We start from the raw sequence: 24,688 nt of genomic DNA on the forward strand, positions 1-24,688 counted from the left end.
CCACCGGCAGACTGGTGTGAGTTAGGCTCTATGGAGCTCGCTGCTGCTATCTAGCCGCTTGTCTGTGGTTCTAATACAGCCAACATAACCGGCAGCTGCTGGCGCCACTGTCACCGCCAAGACTAGAGCCGTCCCGTACCGCTTTACACACAGCGGCCGCCGTAGCTGCCGCTGATGTTTCTGCTGTTAGCTCCGTCGCAGAGCCGAACTCTGCTGCTGCGGATTGGTTCTCGGGGCCCGTGACTCGCGGCGTGGTCACTCGGTGGCGCCACTATCGCGATTGCCCTCAAACCCCTCAACCCCTAACGACCCACTAGCCAATCGGGAGGGGTTTTTCCGAGGCTGCGCACTCGGGTACCGGCAACCTGTCGAGTTGGGCCAGAAGACGGCCCAACAAGGGAATGAGCCAACGGCCATTCGCGGGCCAGCTTTCGCTCAGCCGGGCGTGCACTTCCTTGCTCCGTTTTCATTCCTTGCCCTGTTGCCCCAGCCTTTTGTTCTCCATAGGCCTTTGCTTTGTCACCATTTCCTTTAGTCGCGATGTGTTTCAATCTGTACTATCTTATCATTCGCGGCAATTCCCTTGAACGCAACCACCCACTGCTACTGCTCTTCTGTTCTCCATTAGTGCCCCTGCTTCGAAAATAGTACCGCCAATATCCTAATCAACGATCCAAACCAATCTGGTCTTTTCCTTACTTCATTCAGCCGTACCACTCATCACAGTTTAATCAGTGGCATTTGGCTCTAACGAGCGACCAGCATCAGTTCAACCAATCTGTCCCACCTGTGCCAGCCACCGAGTCCACCGGTACGATTGTCTTTAGCATCTTCGAGTCGTCGCCCACTCACACAGAGGCAAAGTCAGCCGGACGAAGCTGTTACAACCGCGACTGCTCGATATTCGTTCTTAGTCGGCCACAGGGCTGCATCGACGAACAGGCTTCTAGTATTGGCATTGCTGCTATTACAATTATCATGTTTAATATCGCTACTGCTGCTGCTGCTGCTGTTACCAGCCCCTTACGCGTTCCCTCCTGTGGCTTTGTGCTCGTAGGCTGTAGACTAAACGGGCGGCTGTAACTACTTGCACGCGAGCTCGTTCACCTATGGCCTGCTAGCCTGCTTTTTAGTTAACTAGCCGTCTATAGATCTGCAGTAATCTATAGTTAATGCTTCCACCGCTGAAACTGTTGCGGTGCTCCGCGAAATCACTCTTCTTCATCTCAGTGAGATGGGTCGAAAACCATCGGCCCCTGCTTGAAGGACAGACGTCTCCTTCGGACTTCGAAACGCACGAGGGCCTAGCCCACTAACGCCAGCTACCGACCTCCGTAGTTGTACGAAGCACAGAGCAGTTGTCGCTTTGGACGGTAGCGTGGTAAAGGGCAAGCAAAAGTTAAAACGACTTGTAAAACATAGTTTATCCTATTGACCACCCCTCACCAAAAACATGCAGTGCATGAGCTACATCAGTGAAGTGCTGTTAGGGACTCGCGGTAGTGCTGCACAAAACTGTCAAAAAAGTCTCCATTAAAGCCGGCCAAACAAACCTCAAGAACGTAGCGAAAATGCTAAAGAAAAAAACGTGGTCTGTTATCAGTGACATGGCATGCTGCTGCGAAGTGCGACAAGTTACAGGACATCGCAAGCAAGGATCAAGGACGGCTGCAACGACAACGACGACGTGGGACGCACGTCCAGGAATAGATATCAGGTAAGTAACCATCGAACACAGTTCCAGCAGTTTCTGCCATTGATTTAAACGGAAGCCTAAGTTAACGGTAGATTTGAGCGTATGAGTAAAAAGGCGAGACAGGCCGTAGTATTACACGTGCAAATGCACGCATTTAAATTGGTATGAATTAATACGGTACTCACACCAAGTAATATCGCTTATTTCGAACGTTTTCGAAATATTTCAGTCTACATCTCGCGTATGACTCTGCACGGTTATTTAAAATCTGTCCTTAAAGACAAATGATGCCGATTCACTTGTCAACTTCAAACGCAATGGTAAATGGACAGAAATTCGGTGTAGAGCGGCAACTAGTGCCTCTAGCACAAGCAGAGTACAGAATGGCAGCTGGTGGCTCTGCCACTTTTTTTTCCATATGGTCGATATGTCGATTTTACAATCACAGCTGTATTGTATTAGTTGAAAGTCGTCCTGATGATTATGCGGGGCCCCTCTGTGTGAGCGGACCTTACGTGATTTGAGGTCCCGCCCCGCACGCAACAGGTTCCCCGATTATGTAGCCACATTTCAACAGAGAGAGAGAGAGCGCTCGTTCGCTCGCTCCCCAGCAGGGCTCCATGTCTGTTCACCCGTGGCCCAGCTCCCACAGCGTGCTGAAGCGGTGCTGTACCCAGGACCGAGATGAGGCAAAGCCAAATCAGAGAATAGCTCTTTTTGTCTTTGTATCAAAATCAATACGAAGAGTAATTCTGGTAAAAAAGGAGGAGTCATAAAATAGAATGAAATCGCAGGTGATGACGTACCATATAAAACAATATATAAATCGTCTCCATTCAAGGAGGGTACAATAGCAACGGGAATATAATAATAACAATCACAGCGATATAATCAGCACTAACGTTTATACTGAATAATAATGATTAAAAAAAAACGTGCTGAATGAGTTTATCTGTGATTTGGAGGTATGGATAGTTTATTTAGTTGATTATGTACGGGATATATGGGATAAATTGGGACCCATTTTGGCGGGCTGTATGCCGTAGCGTGCGTGCGCTCACTCGCTGCTCTTGATACGGGAATTGTTTTTCGGACAAGGTCAGAGCTGATCATGGCAAAAGCAGAAGGTCGGTTTTTAAATACGAACAAAGACCAGTTAAGTTCAATGTCGTAAGTAACATAGGTGCGATTTTAAATTATTTAAAACAAACCGTTTACACCGTTGCCGGTCTCCATGCAATTTTCGAATAGTAAGAGAAAATTCCATATGCCAACTCTGAATGTCCATAAAAGTATGCCTTAAAAGGGGCAAATGCTCCTTAAAAGGGTGCAAGCATGCACATTGACATCGCAAATCAAAATCTGAAAGCTATTTTTCAAAAAAACGTGCCTTTCGCGTTGTCCGTATTGTATGAGGGCCTCAGGTTTAATTTTCATGTCATATAAGCCGGACAAATACGCCACTGAGACGCGAGCACTAATACTTTCCCAAGCAGATTTGGGTTCCCAAGCATGGCACAATCGGTCACCGTCGGTTTTCTTTAAACGGGAGAGTGTTTCCAGTTGGAGTAAAAAAATCAGCCGTAGAATATACTGCCAATTTGCTTTCTGTACCTGTTTTGGTTAAATGTACACTGTGCAGTGCCATATCCCAATGAACGAAAAACAGTCAAAGGTCTTCGGTCAAGAAAGAACATTAACGCTATTAAATCTAAAAGACTAGGATCTACTTGGCTACTGTAATCGTCTATTTCTATTCAATTCGATTCACTATCACTCGAGTATATTTATCATTGCTATCGTACATATGCCTTGATTTGATACATTTCCTTATTGAGACCTTATTCCTTTAATCTATAACATATTGTACAGGCTGGTGTTGTAAGTGGAATAATAACTTTATTCAGATTCTCGATTAGGAGGTCTTATTGCTTAACGAGACGGTGTCACATTGGTAACCAACTTAACTCTTAAATAAATGGCACCATTTATATTAATATGTTATTTATGTGACTATATCTATATGAGATTTTTATTATTAATTATAAAACATTTAAATCTCGAATGGGTTATGCGGCTCAGGGTGTGCAACCGGACGTCTATCTGTGTAGGACAAAAGCCTATTTTGTACTTGTTTCCTTGTCGCTTATGTCTGATGCCCCCTTCACATTCTGAGATCGTTTCTATGGCTGGCTAATACGCCCTCTTACATTCGATGTGTTTACAGAAATACACAGATGTTTGTACACACAATTGCATTAGCCTTCACAGGTAGCTCGCTTTTACTGGCGTATCCTGTCACGTCTGTGCTGTGTTTACTGTGACATCTCCTCGTCGCATCATGTTTTATAATATGGTGGCATACTACGGGCATACGCCTCGCTTATTGCGTTTCGCTTCTCTGCAGTTCAACTCCCTGTAGACCCCTTGCTCACATTCGCACTCAGACAAAACATCAGAGCCTGATGATATTCATAATGGTATGTGGCTAGCGGTGAGTCTTTCCTCGAAACGGAAAGTGCAACAAAGTCCGTTGTGTATTCAGGCCACCCACGCATGCGCCACCTCGTAGCTGAGGTTAAGCTGAATGAACTTGCAACGACTGAATCATATGGTTTTGTGGTAGAGGTGACGGTAGCATCTTTAGCTGCAGTAGCTGCTGCAGCGAAAGTGCCGTACCGTTCCGTCGTATTGTTTGTTTCGGTTTGTGTCATTCAATGTCAGATCATCTTCGTTCGCAGTTTCCCATCTCGTGACAAAGGGCGCGGCAAGCAGTCCTGTCGCCGACAGAAAGATAAGTGTTGCTCGAGGGGCTAGCATCACTACCGCTATCGCACTAGCTCTCCAGCAAGGCGCTGGGGAAGTATGGCAGCTGCGATTTACCCCAGCGACAATAAAAGTACGGGGCCGGATAGAGACGCGTATCTGTAGGTGTGCGGGCATGTGGTGGTTCCTAGGGTCTGCCTCCCTTCGCTTCTGTTCTCGCGACACCGCGATCGTGGCCATGGTCCGCGAACTGACGGGTGCCTGCGAGATCTTCGCGCTCACTGTGATGCCCCTGCCGCTGCTTTTGCTTTCTCAATGCGTTCGTCGTCGTACCTGATCTGCTGCGCTACCGCCTTCCTTGTGGTCTCTTGGTGCTACTACTAGCGCTTATCCTGCCCCTATCAAATAGGGGCAGCCCTGAACCTCCACCATACCCGCTTCCGCTATAGGTCCGCCGCAGGGAGCGAGGTCACTAGCGCGCAACAGCACCTTTCCAGTTTTGCTCGTCTAGACTTTTCATCTGGTCCGTTGGCTGCTAGCTTGGTTGGTCGGTCGGACGGCATCGTGTCGTCTATACTCACCACGCTTCTCGTGTCCCCGATGGAGCTCCTTTAGTGATGACTCTAGTGACAGAAACAGCAGCAAGACCAGCAGAGGCAAAGTATCTTAGATCCTATCTACTATGATTTTCCGCTTTGCGGCGCTTGGCTTGGGGCAAGGCGGCTGAGAACTCCGAGCTTGCCCTTGCTTGCCCACTTGCTTCCATTCCCATCCGCGAACGACAACGAAGGTATCGCATATCCATCGGGACCGGCCATCCTTATCCCGACGGTGTCCTCTCTGACGGAACTCGGCACCGAGCTCTGTTGGCCGTCTCTTCTTACTGTTGCTTCTGCGTTCTCTTTGATTCCACTGTAGCACGAAGGAAAACCACTATGGCCACCATAGCGACGATGATAGTGTAGGGCATAGTTGCCATAGCAAGCCATCACGAAAGCTTCAAAGAGACTCGCAGAACTAAAGGTGGCTGACTTGAGCAGACTCGAAAAGGCACACCTATGCTGAGAGGCCCAGCGCACTCTGCGGAGTAAAACTTGAAGAAGAGCCGCAAACAAGTTGCTAGTTTTGCTCCAGAACTGAGTAGCATGCGTATACGGTGCCCTTTTCGCTAATGCTCCCAAAGACTTCGACCTACAGAAGCACTGCTGTCTACCGCCCAATGCGTTGTACTGTGTAATCATGTCATTGGTATCTGTCGATCCCGGTCGGTGTCTGTGTGAAAACGCATGGAGCTCCCCTTTCAGCTGTTCTTGGTTTTAGCTTGCTTGCTCGGCGGTGTTCGTCGGTAATCGGCGCTGCGGCGCGAGACAGCGAATGCACGCCGTAGCGGCAGCGGCCGCTGGAAAGGCCAAAGGGCACGAAGGGTCCGCCCCTGATCAACAGGTGGGACCATAAAAGAGCATGATCTAGTCGTACAGATAAAGGGGATCCGACACGGCCGAGAAGCCGTAAGGATCAACTGCGCTAATGTGACTATGGAGGGGACAACAACTTGTTGAGAAGGCCCTGTTGAACTTATATAATTATGTACGCTCCACAGGCACACTGAATCCATAGGGTGAATCGGAGCCTAGAGGAACTGAATCTAAAAACGTATCAAGGTAAATGATAGAAAAGAGATGCTGCAGACTGGGTGTGTGGAAGGCAGAATCTAAAGTGGGAACTAACTTCAGTTGTCACAGAAATCGAAGGGTGTCATAATTGAATAATATGAGGGCTATAAAAAATCTTAGAGAACAAAACGCATTACAACTAATGCAGAGTGATAGGACGAGCCAGATGAGAAGACTACGCTGAAAAACAAAGGTCTCAGGTGGAAATAGAATTGAATAAGCGGCCAAATGTCGAGCTAGTCTTGAAGGTGCATATGGGACCTAACGACAAGGAAACAAGAGTCGGACGAAGAGCACTATTCTACCATGTGCTGGCTGTAGAATTGGAAAGTAAAACGTGCTGTGAAGACGGCTCCCGTCCAGCAGTCGTTGTTTCATTGTTGCTTAAGCCCTGCTGCGTTCTGATGGAACCATCAAAACAAGACGCTCGAAAAGGACAAAGCCGAGTGAACCACCATCATTTGGTGGACGGATATGACAAATCAGCGAACTCAATCAGCTCCGCTATGCAGAACCTTAGCACTTCATGCTCTAGGGCAAGGTCACGCTCACTTGCGCTTTTCAAATTTGTAACTCTTTTCATTAAACCTAAGAGACAGTGCTTGTGTCGTCTTTAACCGTATCTACAAGACACAGTGGCACTTCTAGTTGAGGAGACGAAGCTCTGCTGTTCAACGGTGAATATCATACTTCCAATCGGGTCGGGTCGCCTAGTTCAGTTTCGACTGCGCGCCTTGACTGGTTGCGCCGCTACTTCTGTCTTCGTCCGAGCCGGTTATGTCGAATAGGTTGACTTCAGTGAACAACAGAGCTAGATAGTGGCAAGAGGACTCAAGTTGAAGGAGGGCAGGGTGAAGTAAAATTAGAGGGGAAGTGAGTAAGAAACATGCATGTTAGCACTTAGGCACTCCCGGACACACCCCCATGAGAGTAGGATTTCTTCACTTGCTTTATGCACTCTGAAGACACCAAGTTGTTCAGACGCAATTGGCAACGTGAAAAGCAGACACCAGGGAGATTACGTTGCTCTCGTCAGACTGTTGTTGCTAACGAGAATAACTAGGTATAGTAAGCCAAATCAAATGAAAAGTGGCCTTTTGCTTCATTTATTCGCTACTTTACACCGCTAGCGGACGGGACAAGTTTATCTTCTAACTGCCCGTTGTAGGTCCTGTGGAAGATGGGACGCGTTAAGTACGGATAGCATTCTTCGTGTCCTTTAAGTCACCTAGATGGAGCTTCCCTTTTCCACGTTCTGGGTCAAGCTGCGTTTACAAAAATGGCAGTAGCTATAGATCTTATATTAGACGATGGTGCTGGACGCCTGAAAGTATTACGTTCTTCGTCACAATATTCACTTTTTTTTTTACTTAGTATAATTGTTTGGGCTTCCATCTAAACGATTTGATCTGTATCAGCGGAGCGTTTATCACAACTAAAATGTGTTTATATGGACCACCGGCGAGAAGGAAGACTAAAATTAAATAATCCGTCTGACACCATGATTGGCCTTAAATGGTTGATCCAGGGTCTATTTCTTTCGTTACTAGTGTCCTTACTTAATGGTGCATGTTGCAATGCATAGCCAACATGTACCTATTCATACAAAGCGACGAATGTTTGTTTATATTTTCCCTTTCTTATGCTATCGTTGGGATGTAGATGTAATGCATCATATTATCTTATAGTTAGATCAAACCAAATTCCAACACAGACACAATTTCACCAGCATTCGGGTTCATACCGTGCCAACTCGACCTGCTGTCCACCCCGCTCGTATGCGACCTACCACGATTCCTTTTAAGTTCTTGTTCCAAAGTGGCTCGTTCCCGTGAGCAATATGCTGCTTGGCGACACCGGACGATCCTGAACAGGATCGCAATGGTGGTCGCTGGCGTCTTTGGCCGTGTTTTAGTAGAGGCTGGGTGTTAAACATTGTGAGGCTCCTTTTTTTCGCATTTTTCTTTTGGGCCGGTGTTCCTCTGATGCCAAAGACCATTCTATCATTCTCTTCTACCATCTCTACTCCGCCCATTTTTCCCTCACGTTTTGACTCTCCCCCAAGTTAGGGGCTTCAACTCGGCGTTAACGACGACGGTAGCAATCTCTCTAGGGGCGCGGATTTTAAGCCATAACAGCAGCGATACGGTGGAAAGAGCGACGGTAGATCCAAAAGCTATCAGGTCGTTGCAACTGAGAAACAGAAGCAGTCGACAGGAGTCGAGACCTAAGACCATGCACGCTGGTACCCACAGGTAGCACCAAACGAAGTGAGTGGATTGACTCAGGTCCACCGGTAGAAATCCGCTGATGCTACTGCTGCGTGGCCCCTGCATACTGCTGCTGCCTACGTCCCAAAATGGAGTCATCGAGTTATCCTTATCTGCTATTAGCCCTGCTACCATGCTAGAAGGATAAGGCTAGCGAGGGGCTCAGGGTACGCGGAAAGATCGCGCAAAAAGGGACGAACTTGTTAGGCGAGGCAGTGAAGTACGCCTGTAACTTGCTACCGAACAGGAACACAGGCAGAAGGCGAAGGCGGAGGTGGTGTATATGGGGCGATGGAGAATCACCGAGGCTGTCCAGGGCACGTGGGGCGGCAATTTTCCCATGACGGCAAATGGGGACGGGGTTCAGGCTAACGGGGTTCCGATGGGTGCATACATTAATTTGAAGACATCATCACAGACTGGTCTGCTACAACCGCTGTCGCGGCCACCAGTTGTAATACTACGTAGCGACTTATACCACTACTATTCGGAGTAAAGCTGGCTATGGCCATCATCCGCCCTTCTATTTTGTTCTGGGAACGCGAAATGGACATTTATTTACAGAACGTGGGCCACGATACGCTCAATGAATACTCGTAACCACGACCGGTTCGGCTATTCAGTAGCTAGTCAACCTTCACCCACCTCGCTGGTGGTGATCGGTTAGTAAACAGGGGCACTGGTAAAAGATTAACGGTTAAAACGTGGTAAGAATCGACTTCATGTCAAAGAAAGGCGAGTCGAATGCAAAGCTTTAGATCAGCCGGATAGTCGATCAGTTTTGTCAAGTGTGATGAACGCGTTACTGCACAAAAGAGCAATTTTTCGTCACTCATATATTATATCTATATGTATACTCGTTCGGGTTTGTCAATTAATTCTGCGTTTAGATGTTTACGCAGGGCCAATTGTTATTCTAAGCGTCTGACGATCGCGTTATGTGATAGGACCAGTGTATATAGCAATATATTAACATTATAATAATGCGCCACCTTTTATGCGATTGCCTATGGCAGTAACATAGCCTATACCAACCTGTGCAGGCTGTATCCTCATTCAATAATGGCATTTACCACTGACGATGAAGGCAATCATCCCTCGAAGTGGTATAACCGAAGCCGATTCCCATTTTCGGCCATATTTTATATCCTCCTGCCGAATAATATGCTCGTGGATATTTTATTTCTCTCCAATAGATGCCGTTGGCATTTCAAATTCTGTGAACTGAAATGCTGCAGCGACCGTCGGTGACAGCTCGTTCACGTATAGAGCAGCGCATCCTCTTCCTTGAGCCACTGAATTCACCTTCGAAACGGAAGCTTGAAAAAGGCTAGTGGCACTCGCTGTAGTCCTCCAGCAGCTGCAATTTGGTATCTACGGTAAACCGGCTTATCAGAATAAAAAGCTAGATCTTCGCCAGCTACTCAGCAGGACTGGCAACAGAAACAGTATGAGCAGGGCAGTGCTGCGATCCTGATGCGAAGCTCCAGGGTCGTGGCCATATCATCGGGAGGAATCTGGAGACTCCTCTTTTCGCTTGCCGGCTTTTTCTGCAAGCTCCAGGGGCAACATGGGCGAGCCCGTGTCGCCGTCTACGGTTGCCTGATCGGCCGGGAAGATATGAGGAGGGCCATCGCCCTGAGCCAATAAAAACGGTGGCCCTGAAAGCAGACGAGCTGCAGAAGGCGAACGATTTTGCCCTAAGCAGCTAGGTTGGCATTAGCTAGTCGATTTCGTTGGTTACCAACTACCGACGACTCCTGCCGAAGCAGGCATGGAAACCGTATGAGTGGAAGGGGTCTATGTGGTGTCGTTCTGATCGTCGTAGAACCCTCCGTTTCAGCTGGTTCCATCCTTTTTTATTTGATTCCACTCTTTGTTGTTCGTCTTCGCTCCTTTGTCTTTTTAACGACAGCAAAACGATTTAGATGGGAGAAGCGGCAGGCGGGCCTTAGCAACTTAATGGTCACTAGAAATGATATCGCTTTAGTATTCCACTTTCAAATAGCAAAGAGAACAAGCGGTGCAGGATGAGGGCTACCACTAGTTAACCAGCTGCTTTGGCTTGAACAACGAGCCCTACCACAGCAACCAACCAAACAGATCTGTTCACGGGCATCGAGTATAGAATATATACGTGCGTAGAATACAGGTTTCTGTCCGCGTCTGCTGCTTGCAGCGGAAATCGCCGTTGTCATTCGAGCTTAAGTTGCCTTACCTCTGCATACGGCGACAGGGTTTCGCTGTGTACAGAATATAGGCGAATGGAAACGCAAAAGAGAGAGCACCTGAGGGATTCTTAAGCTTCGTGTGCAGTGGCAGAAAGCAGCAGATGGATCAATGGAGTAGCCTGAAAGATTACCTGTCTGTCTGCGGCCGTGCAGGAACCTGCGTCTAGCGTCGGAATATAGGACACAGTTACATCATATACTAGTTGACGAGTGGTAAATGGGAGACTGTCCAACCATAGCGCAAATCTGACGGGAAAGTCGTCGGTGACACTTAGCACTTCAGTGTTGCGAGCGTTGGCAGTAACGACAAAGAGAAAATGGGAAAGAGATTTAGGACCACGTTCTCTGCTCCATCGTGATTTTCTTTGCCGCCCATCGTCGCTGCCGCGACGACACAAACCGAATGGTTTGTTGCGTAGAAAGATGCTCAGGTGTGGTTTTTAGAGAGAAAGACTCCCCCTAGAGGCACCTCAATTGAACGGCGCACATTATAACCGCGGGACACCCGTGCATAAAACAGAAGGTCAGAGAGAAGAAGAAAGAAAGTGCGGTCAGCTAAACGAGGCAACTAGCGCTAAGATCACCTGTAACTGGAACAGCACTGAGAGAAGGACCCCCCCCCCCCCCCTTTGTGGAATGATGGGGTGACGGCAGCAATGCTAGTAATAAGACGGTTACTGGAAAAGAAAAGTAAGTGAATCGCCAAATATCGAAATAGGCTTTCTTGCAATGAACTGCGAGATCCAATACCAATCATATTCCATATACGACGATATGGCATATGCCTTACAGAACTACATAGCAAAGCCCAGAAGCTGGCTGGAAAAACGAAAGCGAAGGCAAAATAGTAGTAAAAAAAGACGAGAAAGAACCATGTCGTTCATCGCCTTTATCCTATTTTTCATTCGCCAGACGTCAACTGCGATCCTGACGGTACAAGCAACAAGTCTCTACTGCGCCTCGGCTTCCGCCGCCGCTCGCAGCTGTCTCCAGTTTTCCTACTAGTCCTACTCAGGTTGATATTTGTCCCGAGCTTAAGATCTTATCTCTGCATATTTACCTTTACTTCTTTCTTGCTTACCCCAGCGAGCCCATTCTGAGCTACTTAGCTCTTATAATATGGCCAGGCCATCGTTGGGGTATAAGCCTGCGGCGTGGCCTGAGCTTTAATGAAGTGAGTAAGGATGGTGGGCCTATGCAGTCGAACGCTGTTTGGGTTGGCGTCGTAGTAGAAACGTAGCTGCCAGCGTGGCCTAACCTACGAATGGCTGGGCAACGGAGCCGTTATAGGTTGTTGAGCAGAGTCTGCTGCCAGCGAGGATGATGGTTTGAGACGAAAACTAAGGCCACAGATGTGAGTTTACATAGCTTGTACATACATATAAACGTCTACGGTGTTTCGATTAGAGTAAATCTATGATAGGACTGGCTATACGTAAAAGTAAAGGAATGTCGCACGCGGCAAAATAATCGTTTTGTCCTTGGTAAGGCGTACAAATGTAAAAAATAATACCACGGGCTGATTGGGCAGGTTGGAAAAGAAGCGCTACAGTTTAATATATTCGATAGAAAGGCTGAAATATATTTTTTCTGTAGGCGTTTAATGCCATTATCTTATATATAGGGCCAATATTATCGAGTGCAACTAACAATGTTGGCTCTATATATAATCACTCTATATATCTCGTGTAAAGCGCGTAACATCTGCGTCTAAATAAATATTTCATCGTCGTACTGGATTTGTAATATGCGCAAAATGAAAAACATGATGATTTTCCTAAAATTCATACACGCTTATGACCCTGCCATCGTCATTGCAAGCATGCATATAGTGAGCCAAAAATGACAGCAAGCTTTACCTTCTGGCCGATAATTCCACAATGCAGCTTTTCGTGGTGATGTGTTATGCCATGGGGCAGGCACGAGGACGAGGCAGCCAGGATACGACTAACTCAGCCAACCTCAGGAGTTGGATTTCACCTTCCTGACATCCATATGCATGAGTTAAGCACGACACGGAACGGCAGTTCTTGGCCGCAAGAGCAGCTGCAGCCGTTGCGGCTTCAGGCAGCGGAATCTCGCTGGTACATACGTTCTTTCACTCGCTCTTTCTCACACTCATGAGCTGCTGAAGCACGGTACCCCGTAGCGTTCCGTTGTCGTTTGGGTTTGCCCCCTAAGAACATCATTGTCACTGGAAGGTCTCCGAATGCTCTGTGGAGCGTCAAGGGGCACAATTGGGAACCGGCAAACGCTTCCAGGTGCTAGCGACCGGCTAGAGGAAGACGGGGCGAGCTAGAGTCTGGCTTGCTTTAGCTGGTTCCGGTTCGGTCACTGTGGCAATCACAACTGCAGTCGTACTTGCAGCAGTGGTATTAGGCGTTTCAAGCTTTGTCCGGCAAGACTCCTTCGTGTGGCGTAAGACCAATGAGACGGATGCGAATACCTTTGAAGGCTTCGAGATTTAGACTTCGAACTGACCAAGTTGAACAGGCTTACTTGTGACTAAGCGCGAATTTGTGAAGCAGAGGGGGGAAAAAGGAACTACTTCTGGGCCACCGACAATTGCTTGTCTGTGTGTGTCTGTCGGCCGGAGTAAGCGAGTCGTTCAGAAGGGACACGGCTCCCAGAGCAGAGGAATAAGTCTAAGTTGGTTTTGGCGAGTTCCATGAATGCGTTTGCATGCTAATTCGAATAAGGCTTTGGTTCTCGATCAAGACGAAGCAGGCAACACAGACAAGCAGGTTGATTCAAGGAGCTAGTTGCGCTAAAGACGGGTAGTAGTCGTCCGTCGAACGAGTCAAATTGCTTGCTGGCCTGTTGAGCGTACCGGGCCCGTTGAGAAGAAGCCGTAAAGGAATACTGGTTAAGGACTCAATTTGTGGGCAGCTTTAATGCGAACATGAGCGAGGCAAGACATCGCTGGACGAGCTGACAATCTAGCAGGCAATGGACATGCAGAGCTGTTTCAGTAGTTGTGATAAGAATTGTCTTTGTCGACAATGAGAGGGTTTTCCTCATCAAGCCTCTTAAGAAAAGGCTGAACCTAGGTCGGGAAGGGACGCCTGACTTGAAACCGGTCGCGCGAGTTTGACAACAATGCAGTTCCGTCTTATACTCAATAGGATACTGCCCTGACAAAGAAATGTAGTTTCCCATTGTATTCGCCCATAGAGTTTTTCATATATAGCTTAGATTTTTCACTCGAAGTTACCGTGCTCACGGATATATCGACGCCGTTACTTCTACACTTGGATATAATGAAATATAATAAAACAATACGTTACGTAATAGTAAATTTACTGTAAATATGTAACAGATGCTTGGACCTGTTTGTTTGAACTGCAACATTCGCATTATGAGCCCCGTTCCGCTATTTTTATAAATCTTTTGGAGCGATAATATATAATCCAAAGTTTCGATATTCTGGTAAAGGTGACTATGGACATAGTACGTAGCACGCAAGGCTTTAATCCTTACAGTCCTTCTTGCTTTCTATTACTGTTATTCAATCCATCATTGAAAGAAATCAGCCCTAATGTGTTAACTTCTCTTACAAAAGTGGGTTTCTAATAGTTAAATTTGTCGCAGGGGCGATGAGAGCAGAGAGGAGTCTGTCTGGATGTAGTCACCATAAAATCATCTTTCTTCTAGGCTTATCACTGTGACCTTTCGTTTATTCGCGGTCGGATCTAACTGATTTAGCTTACCTCTCTCAAAATAGGTTGGAAGGTCAGATATTTGAGAAATACTACAAGTTTTACCGCTACCTAATTTTTCTAACTTTACTGGTAGAACTGCCCATGACCTTGTTCACCGTTGAAATGTTTTTCTTTTGCGCTCTTTTGTTGTTAGTTAACGCTGTCATCGAATGGCAGAGGCACGCCTTCTCCATACACGAACAAATCCACTAAACCCTATCCAGTAAAGTATATTCAATTTATACTCGCATAAGCTGGAATTGGTGTCGCACATACGCCTACTCTCTTTTCTACCGATTCTCAATTCGCTTTCTTAGCGATTCAGCTAACAGTGAGCACGTTGGAGCTTCGCTAAACTGACCGTTACTGGACTCCGAGCTCCAGTTACGCGCCTGGTACCCCCAAGTTAACTAGTAATGCTCCAAAACTTAGCTACTTGGTGCAGACCCATGCGCTCAACTAAAGGATGTATGGGTGATGGAATATGCGATACTAGCCATCTTTCTCAATATTGTATGAAACAAGTCATCTTTTTGACATAAAAGCACTTTGTGCCGAAGTAAAAGAAGAAATAGGGATCCCTGTTGAATGCGGGCTAGAAAACGAACTCGCAAGGATTTCGAATTCGCCGCCATTGAGTGCTGAGTACACTCGCAACAGACATACGGAATCGAGATGAAAGCGAACGGATGGAATGATGCCCAATTTGCCCCGTATTAGGGGGACCCAATAGAGGACATGAACGGTTAATACTTTCCCAGAACCAATTTCCTGTTAATGTTTCGTACCCATTTGTTCATTAACGTCTATGCCGATTGTAGTATAAGAAAGTTGGAAGGTGGCCTTTTTGCCGCTTGCCGTCAACGCGAATAGCCCCCGAGGTAACCGTATTTTGGTGATCAATACGGAGCAAGTTTCTTGATTGATTTTTTACCGATCGACGTTGGAAAACAGGTGTCCCCACAAAGCCGATCCTGTGAAAAATATGATAACCCAAGATAGTTAAACGGGTCTAAGCAAGAATGTGTTAAGGTTAGACGGATTAAGCAAGCTCATTAGTGGGTTAAGGTGATAGCAGAGTTTATCCCGAGATGATGCGAGCAAGAACAACAACAGAGGTACCAGTCAGAGGGAGGCACAGGCTTCTTTTCCGTTCCAGGTCACTAGCTTGTTAACGGTAATCGTTCCGAGATTGGGCCTACGGCGTGCATTAGTTGCCTCTTAGCAACAATTGGGGATCGCTGAACCATGTGTATTCAACCACACACGGGTACGCACACTTCGAAACGGATATAGGCATACAAAACACGTATTGCAGAAGTAGTGTCTGACTTACTTATCTGGAAAATCGAGCATGCTGCGATTTATCTCGACCCATATGACTGAGAAAGCTAAGCAATTGCTTAGCCCTCAGAGTCGAGCGGCTTTTGTGATCAGACATGCAGTATCGATGTTCCAACAAAGGATGAAGCTGAAAACGATATTTTTTTTGCGCTTCATTATTATATAATATGGGTAATAAAAAGAATAGCTATGAATATTAAGGTTCGCAGAGGTTCTCGCTAAGAGAATCATTTGTTTGTATTAAATACAATGGGGAAAGACGAAACTTAGATTGACTGCTTATGCCTTGATTCCTTACAAACCTGAAATAGTAAACAATACCAGTAGAAAAGGTAGCAGTAAACAACATTGGCTCACGCCGAGTTGGTGGTCCGTTGACAGCTACGGCGACAAAGCTTGCGGAGCGGCCCCAGTAGAGTGGCATCTCGAAGTCTGTATGAATTTGGACAGCTCAGTTTATCCTATCGTATGGATCAGAATCGGCGAGAACACTCGTTTTGAGCCTCTCATCTCTCTTCAGCTGTTCCTAAAAGCTATTGAAGTAGTGAAAACAGCTCGTAATCGTTAGTTTTCAGTAACAGCAGTAAAGCGCACGACCACTCTAAGATTCCCATATGTCAAGTAGTGGTGACGGTAAAAGCTGCTAAATGTACTATATACTATGTAGGCGTAACAGCAGGAGCTTCAAATTGAGCTTGGGTACTTCTCACGGGTTGAGTAAGGGCATGAAGACAAGCGAAGCTTTTTCTAGCAGACGTCGTCGCCCTTTTATCCTAACTGTTCCATAGAACTAACGTCCCGTCACAACCGCTGGCTCGACTAGCGACATTAAATGGATTTCACACGACGCGAGCTGGTACTGGTTAGTGTTGTTGATACGCTTCGTGTTACAACAGTTGTAGAAGCGGCACATGCCGCCGTTGATTGACCCTCTGCGGCTACTAGAGAGCCATTTCTGCAAGAAATAGTCTGGCCACAGCGGGAGTCGAATACACTCGATTAATGTTGTGTGAAGTGCAATATGTACATATATATTATATATATATATATATATATATTGAGCTATTTATGGTACACTGCAGTGATACAGACCGAGTTGGCTGGCTGACTACTGCAGCTAACTGACTAGCAACTCTACCTTTTAGTTGCCTCGTAACCGTCGCTAAGCCCTATTGTTGACACGCGCCACCCCAATGCTTAAGTATTTGAGCTAGGCTTGGGATCGAGCCCAGAACCCTCCCTCGAGATCTCTTTCCGCTTGAAACACGCCGCTTAAAACGCTGTCTTCATCATCGCTTTGTTAGCCAGCTATCATTTTACTGGTGCACACACTGAAAACACGGGCCGGGGGATCTCTCTTATGTCGTCTATGGCACGCCCATATGACAAAAGGTGGTAGGGACAAAACCAGCGAACTACCGATGACCGCATGCAGTCGTAGTGGATCGCCCAGCGGGCGACGACACATAGCGATGTCACGCCCCTGGTATCGCTAAAGAAGCGAGTGAGGGCAAAAGCGTGCGAGCGCTGAGTTTGCTCCCATCAGGCCCTTCTTGTTTACCACGGATAGCGTGAAGGCAAAGGAGCTCCTCAGGTCTCCGTTCAGCCTGCCCCTTGGTGCCGATCCTACCCCGACCACTGGGTGGGGTAGCTGTCAGCGGTGATGAATGGCCGTCTTACAGCAGGCTATACAGCAGCAGCAGTCGCCGCCGTAGAAACGGTAGCAGCAACTGCAGTGGCATAGGGAAAAGGTCCTGCAGTAATGCTCCTGTCGGCACGCTAGAGAAGGCGCTCGACTCAATGGGGGACAGTGAGCTCTCATGCACATAGCATACCACTAAACCAAATGGTAGCCCAACGTTGGCTCTTATTGGTGTATATGTATGTATACTCCTTGCCACTGGCCTCTAGCTATCATATACGTAATATGTATTAGTTTCGCTGTTGAAATGTGCGGCCGCACTAGCTAGTGGATTAGATAGAGATGGAGTCAGGAGAAGGCAGCTGCCCTATAAGCGTACACACATCCATACATTTGGAGTGCTCACTCGCTGAGCGCCATAAACATACAGACGAATACAGTTCACCGCTGAGTATAGTTCGCCACTAAGTGAAGGGTATATCACGCTATAAGTGAATTGTTCTGTTGTCACTAGTCGCCACTGGAAGCTCTGTCGGAGACAACAGCGAGTAGGAGCCAACATTATGGTACACAATACAGGCCACAGAAGGACCACAATGCGTGGCCACTTCCGGCAATAGCCAGTCCTGTCAAGTATCGTTTAGTTGCTGGGTTTCACGTCGCAAAGTGATCTTTAGAAATGAAAACGGATAAGGTAAGATAAATAGAAAATAAGGTGACCACGGGAGAGAAGCAAAAGATGAGGTATGAAGCACATGCAAATAGGATACGATGAAAGAGTTCAGGAGGTACACAACAGAAGTCTGACTTGCCTATAGCATCTACTCAGGCAAATGTCGAAGGAGAACCTTACTACACGGGAATTTGGAATTTGGTTTGAAGAAGGAGCGTAAAAGTGACTGTCGAAATTTTACACACTCCACATACGTACATGGCACCTAATATATTAAAATAAAAAAAAACAATTCTTCAACATCGAGTGCTAAGCGTAACATACCTACTACTGCTATTATGATTATATCACGTATCTATTTACGCACGGAATAGATAAATGCAAACCGCAATGTCTTCGTCATAGCATAGCAACTATTAATTGCACAACTATCTCCCGTGTACCTATCACGTACAGGTAGTCATATACCGTAAGTGACGTGCCGACTCTATCTCAGTAAATAAAGAAGTCGAGTCAACTTGAATAAATCGCCAAATAGCAAGCCAGGCCAGGGGCGACTCTAGCTTGTTGATACCTATGCCAGTGGCGGATAACCGTAGCGAAACTCCCATGAAGGAAAGCTTCATTGCTGTCGGACGCAACGGTCAGTCCCTCTGAGGTGTCGTTAGTTTTCTGTACAGAGCCGGACTCAGCGCCTCGACACTCGTTGAAATCGCTGAGTAGCACACGGCAAGAAAGCGACAGGAGCACTCCGCCAGCCAGCAATAGTTTCTACTATGCGTCCACTGGAGATGCGGCAGGATTCAGGATAATCCGCTATTAGCGAGTTAAATATGATAATATATTCATAATTTCGTCGCTTCATCGCCGCGGTGGACCCACGCCCACCGTGTCATCGGCTGGTAAGCAGGGAGACCCGCTGATGGTCACTGGCTTCAATTCAGAAGAGGCAAAGAACTATCGCTGGGTGAAAGCGCGATGGGTACCGAGACAAAGTACTAGCTTCTCGAGAATGGCTGCCCGGCTGGTGGTAACTTGATAAGATTAGAAACAGTCGAGCTGATGAGGATCCAGTGAGTAAGTGAGTCCGGCCAGTGAGCGACTATGGGCCTCGGTGGGTGTGTGTATGTGTGGGCGTAGTTGGATTCTTGCCTGTCTGTGTGTTATGCCAGCTACTATGTCAATGGCTATCTCGCCTGAAGAGCGGTTGAAGTACAATAGCCGCTTCACACTTTTGGCGTTTCGAAAAAGGGTAAGCAGCGCTTAGTAAAGCAGTCAAAGTGTGCCATGGATCTGGGAGCGTTTTTTCGTTGTCCTGATACAGGATGCGATAAAAAGTCCACAGGAAAGCAAGGACGAGTTTTAGGGAGCTGGTATGTTGCTTCTTTGTATTTAGATAATTTTTATTCATTAAGTTTCTTGCACCGGTGACTACTTTCGATGGAATGAAGAAACTTGCAAATAGAAAGAGCATTGTTTGCAAAAAAAAACACAAAATCCACTAGTTGAACGATTTGTTTTTACGGTTATGCCGCACAATTACTTATTGACTACGATGCATCCAGAATGAGAACCTGCCGGCTGCACAAAGAGCACGAATGAATTCCGTGAATCTGCCGTACACTTACTATAAGATTAAAACTTATATATTTATGGGCTATTACATACTCATATATACGGTTAAGCATGGCCACCTGAAATATAAAATGTTTTGAGGATTAGATCCTGCACATCCGTTACTTTAAACAGTTAGATCCTGATGTAAAACAAAACATGGCAGATTTCGAGCCTAGACAGCCTCATATATTCTTTAGTTTAGTAGGACGGCACGTTACCGTTACACCTTCACAGGGCCGTAGATAACGGCTTAGTTTTTTCGTCAATAGCTTTTCAAGAGTATGTATTACGATCCCTTATCGGAATCCTACCTAGACATAAGTGTTCCTTCCTAGCACATCTTCACCTAAAGTCGGTCGCCATATAACAGCACAACAGAATAACATGTATTATTCTTTCACGTTTGCATAACGAAGCATGGAACAAGCACGCGCTTGACAGGACCTGCCAATGCGTTATCGTTATATAACCTTTACCTGCTTGATTTGTCCTTACCTGTTGTTCACAGGAGAGGTTGGGAACGCAGGACAATGACAAGCTGAGGAAAAACGAAAACCGACAGCAAATAGGGGTCGAACTCGGAGGCGGGGGCCGACAACAGACAATTTGTGGTTGGTGTAAAGCAGCTTTATTTGCCCTTGCCGCTGCCCCTGACTAAGCCCCCTCGTCAACAAGGCTAAATGTTGCTTAGTCGAAACCAGAACGTCGGTATGATGAGGTGTGCTTCTTATTGGGAGCCTTGTCTGGCAAAGCGTCATCGGCACACTACGGAACTATATAGCGTCTGCAGTCGCGGCGCCAGCAACCACTGCTGTGGCCTGTGTGCGATGCATTTTCGTAAGCAAAGATTTGATTAAGCTGGCTTTACTGCTTCTGTTGCTGCTGCTGACGCTGTTGCTAAGCGAATAATTGGTTAGAATGAACGAGGTGGTGATGACCAAGGCAAGGCAAGGCAAGACGAAAGCCTCTGTTGCTTCAGTTACCTTACTAGTCTTTCTCACTCATGAGGGCACGCACATTTGCGCAGTGCACAGACCTGCTGTTTTCACTTATACGGGAAGAAGTTGTTGTTATCCTCAACAGGGAGGCTTTGTTAAATAAAATACTTGTACCACCTATGGGTAAGTGGGGAGTGGGGTAGTGAGAAGGGAACAAAAGAGACTGGGTTGAAATGGCTGAATTGAGGTATGGACCCTGCTATGCTCGATAGCTATCATGGGGTGCGTGGGGTTCAACGTCGTAGCATCTCGATAGCTAGAAACGCTTTTGCTCATGCCTCTGGTGGAGTCAGATCTACGTTAATATTTCAAGAGGATCGAACAGCAAGAAGGGATCATTCGGAGATATGAAATGGGGAATCGAACCAGTAGAAAACAACTGGGTTAATTCGGCTAGTGTGAACAGCTAGTCGGGACTATTGGTTTCCGATGCTGAGGGGCGCACTCTATATGTAATAGTTCAACGTAGCCCACCAGGCAAGTATGTATATCCATATTTGTCACTGCATGCAGATAGAAAATCCGAGAACCCATCATACTCGAGTATTAGCCCATTCAACCCGGTGTAGATGGTCTTCTATTCTCTTACCGCTCATGCCTGTATGTGTCACCCCACACCTCTGCTAAAGATATGTGGGAACATAGCCACATCAAAAACCCATTTGTATTTACTTTCGGTTTATTTGACCACTATTTCGAGTGTATACATGCAAAGGTATCTATGTCCAATAGGAAGAATGCTGTGGGTAGAATGTATACATATATATATATATACGAATCACCTATCCTCCTTGCCGCCATCCTCTTGTTTTTCAAATCAATCAAAATGTCACCCCCCCTAGTAACCAACCGCTAGTTGATTACGAAGACTACTTTGACTATTGCAACTAGCCATTGTCTCTGGCTCTAAGGTTGAACGCGGTATCGCTAGCTTTGGAAGATGACCGAAATGCTAGGAAGCGATGCTCAGAGAGGTGAGAAACGCAGGCGAGAGTTGCTCGCTGTCCTGGTGGCAACAATGCAACTATTTTCTTTGCATATCCACTCTACAGATACTCTTGAGAGTCTAGAGGCCGCACGAAGAGGTCAAGTGAAGCGTTACGAGGGTACAGATGCATGCTGCATTGGTACGCAAATTGTGAAAGAGAACAGTCACCTATATAAACCCGCAAGCCAAACACTGCATCTTTTAGAGCATTTTTTTCTACGGTCCAACACTGGCTAGCTGTATAACTGTCGATAGCTGGTCGTCGATGCCGCATGCGTCTGTTTCTTACCTCACACGGGCTTTGTGTTGTCACCCAGCTTCACTCTCTAGAGTATCGTAGCGTTGGGCAGTAACCGCAGAACGATTTGCTCGAATGGACTTCGGCCGCTCGCTCTCTCCAGACCGACCATACTGGTAAAGCTGTGAGCTAACAATGATAAGAAACCAATAAGGATATTGGCCTTTTGATGAAAGCAACGCCCCAGTGAAACCAAAGGCGACGAGCACAAAAAGTAAGTTGGAATCGAAATTGTGCTATGGATTGTGTGTCTTTGCCGACCATGATCAGCACCGTGTAGTGAAGAAGAAATGCACCCCCGCAGAAATTGATTGGGCATATGATGACACATGGTGCCTCACTCGAACGAAGATCGGGGAGAATTCAGAGACAAATAACAAAAGAAGCACATTTTGAGCAAGCATCCTCCGTTTGCGCATATACATACATAGCGTGAGTATGTTTGCAGACCAATGTAAAGTTTGCAATGGATATTAATCGTTGTACCCAAAATCATGATCTCACGGTCATGTTATGGCGTTATAAGAGATTAACGAAAATACGCAAGGCAACGGGGTAGCATGTAGCTCGACACCTCAACTCACCTAGTATTCCCTCCATACATATTCTGTTTTGCTATAATATATGCTAATCAATAACCGAGAGGAACATTTACTTTTTACTGCCATGGCATTGCGCGGTTTTATCTGTTGTTTTTTAAAAGACGTAATCTCTCTTTTTCTAGGAAAATTTCATGGACGTCCTAAATCGCCTACACATAATAATTTGGGCGCCTATCTACGGAACAGGAGGTGTCCTTCCATCTCCATTTGCCATATGGCTTGTACATTCGATGCTTTCGTTCCGAGTCTACTTTAAGCGGTTACCATAGCTGTTAGGTGGGCGGGGCCAGCTGAATCAGGCCGTCCTACTTCATTCACTTTTGGGCCCTTCTAGCCCTTATCCTAGATCTAGTGCCGGTAGTCCTTTCTAGCACTACTTCTCACGGTATCATCAAATCGCTGAATCACTGATCGCATTGGCTTTTTCCTTCTTTTCTTATCGTCTTATCTCAATCTTTACAGCCCAATTAGGGTTGTCGCAGGACCGTCCAAGCGTCGTGCTCAGGCCTCGGCCTCAACGCCAGCCGCCTCAACGAGAGTTGTAGCGCTGTCGCTGCCCGCTCTATCACGCTCCTTACAACCCTCCATCAGCTCTAGCTATGTTGCCATAAGCGTTCCGATGAGATGGATATATAAAAGAAGTCCCACTACGAGAAGACAAGAAGAAACCTACTAGTCTAGGGGAGGGCAAAAACGAGAGAAGATAGACAAAGCAGCGTGAACCAGACGGCTACGAGACGGTTGGAGGCAAACGGATCGCAAAGAAATGGATAAAGCAAGAGCGAACCGGCGAAGTGGGGCAACTTGCAAGCAGACGGTTGCTGCAGGATGTTGGGAGTCGGGAGCTGTTCGCGCATCGGGGGATCTTGGCAAAGTTGGGATGTGGGGCTTAGCAAGAGGCATCGTTCGGGGCGTTGGCCGTTGGCGTTGTTGTCGTTGTTCGGAGGCGAGGGCAGGCCAGCTGGCTGGCGATGGATGGAAGTAATCTCGACAACTCTAATGGGACAGGAGCAGCCCAAGGAAAATCCGCCATCTTAGCCGCTACCCAAGGCGAGTATCTGGTGCGTTTACCAATTACAACTGCGGTAGGCTTGCGATGCGGCGGTCCAGCGATAGAAAGTGAGAAAGAAGAAAAGGAGAGAGTGGAAAAGGAAAGGCAGCTACCCACTAGCTAAGGAAGCTGTACTAGTAAAGTAGCGAGTAGACCAGGGGGCGTTATACCGGCAACAACGGATCAGTAGAATGATAGAAGTTTATGACAAAGATTGGGAGCTAGACTAGTGCTGTTCGTCCCTTCCTTCAGTGAAATACATCTTGGTGACGATCGAGGGCAACTAGAAGATATAACCGCCAACCTTAAAGATAGTTTTTCGCTGGCTTTTATGTAACAAAAAATACCTAACTGGTTTTCCGCATTGGTTGTCTGAGAGTTTCACGTCTTCCGCAGAGCCATTTGTGTAATTTCTTCTTTAATTACGAATAGGTTTATTGCGGTAATAAAATAAGTTGAACTATTAATATAACGATGCCATACCTATAATATAATTGGTTAATTAGGCAGGTATTTGATTGGACAGATATTTAATACATAAGTATAATAGAACAAGTACACTGTTACATGTACGTACGCATTTACGTATTATACCGTTATGAACCATAAATGTTTTTAACTCTAATCCCTGGTGATACATAAACTAAAATTGCACGATAAATTGAATTGAGCTCGCAAACAAATACAGTATAATGCGTACAGAGGTATCTGTACCTGTCAATAAGAGCTGTATTATTGGTCTTGGTATGGGTTGGACCAGCGAGATTTTTGTTGGAGCGTGCTTTGTGTAACCCTGTGTAACCTATGGCACATAGAGAGAGAGAGAGAGAGAGAGAGAGAGAGAGAGAGTCGACGGTGGCAAGGCCCATTCAGACGTGTGCTTGAGTAGGTGTAAAAGGAGAAAAACGAAGTGTGAAAGCGCGGCCCTATGGCCCCCCGTAACCTCTGCCCTTGTCCACCGCCTGGCCGCCGTTGACTCGGCATCGAGAGAAATAAGATCGAAAAGAGGAAACGGCCCAGGAGCTCGGAGGGTTAGCTAGGTAGACGAGTCAGCAATGACAGTCGCGGTGCAAACGCCACGAAGTTCTTTGGTTTGGCTATTCGACTCGTTGGCGGTACCAACGTAGCCGTCGTTGTA

The 24,688-nt window shown here is 46.6% G+C and overlaps 1 long non-coding RNA gene across 2 annotated transcripts in view; it reads left to right on the plus strand.

The window, feature by feature from the left end:
- The first annotated feature begins 433 nt into the window (after window positions 1-433).
- Window positions 434-24,688, plus strand: part of LOC147757468 (uncharacterized) — a 116,679-nt gene continuing 92,424 nt past the window's right edge. For both annotated transcript variants that reach the window (XR_015321831.1, XR_015321832.1), the window contains exon 1: window positions 434-1,717. This is a non-coding gene — a long non-coding RNA (uncharacterized LOC147757468). The remainder of the gene's footprint in view (window positions 1,718-24,688) is intronic.

Source organism: Varroa destructor, unplaced genomic scaffold, assembly GCF_002443255.2.
Source record: "Varroa destructor unplaced genomic scaffold, Vdes_3.0 BEIS01000002.1, whole genome shotgun sequence".
NCBI lineage: Eukaryota > Metazoa > Arthropoda > Arachnida > Mesostigmata > Varroidae > Varroa > Varroa destructor.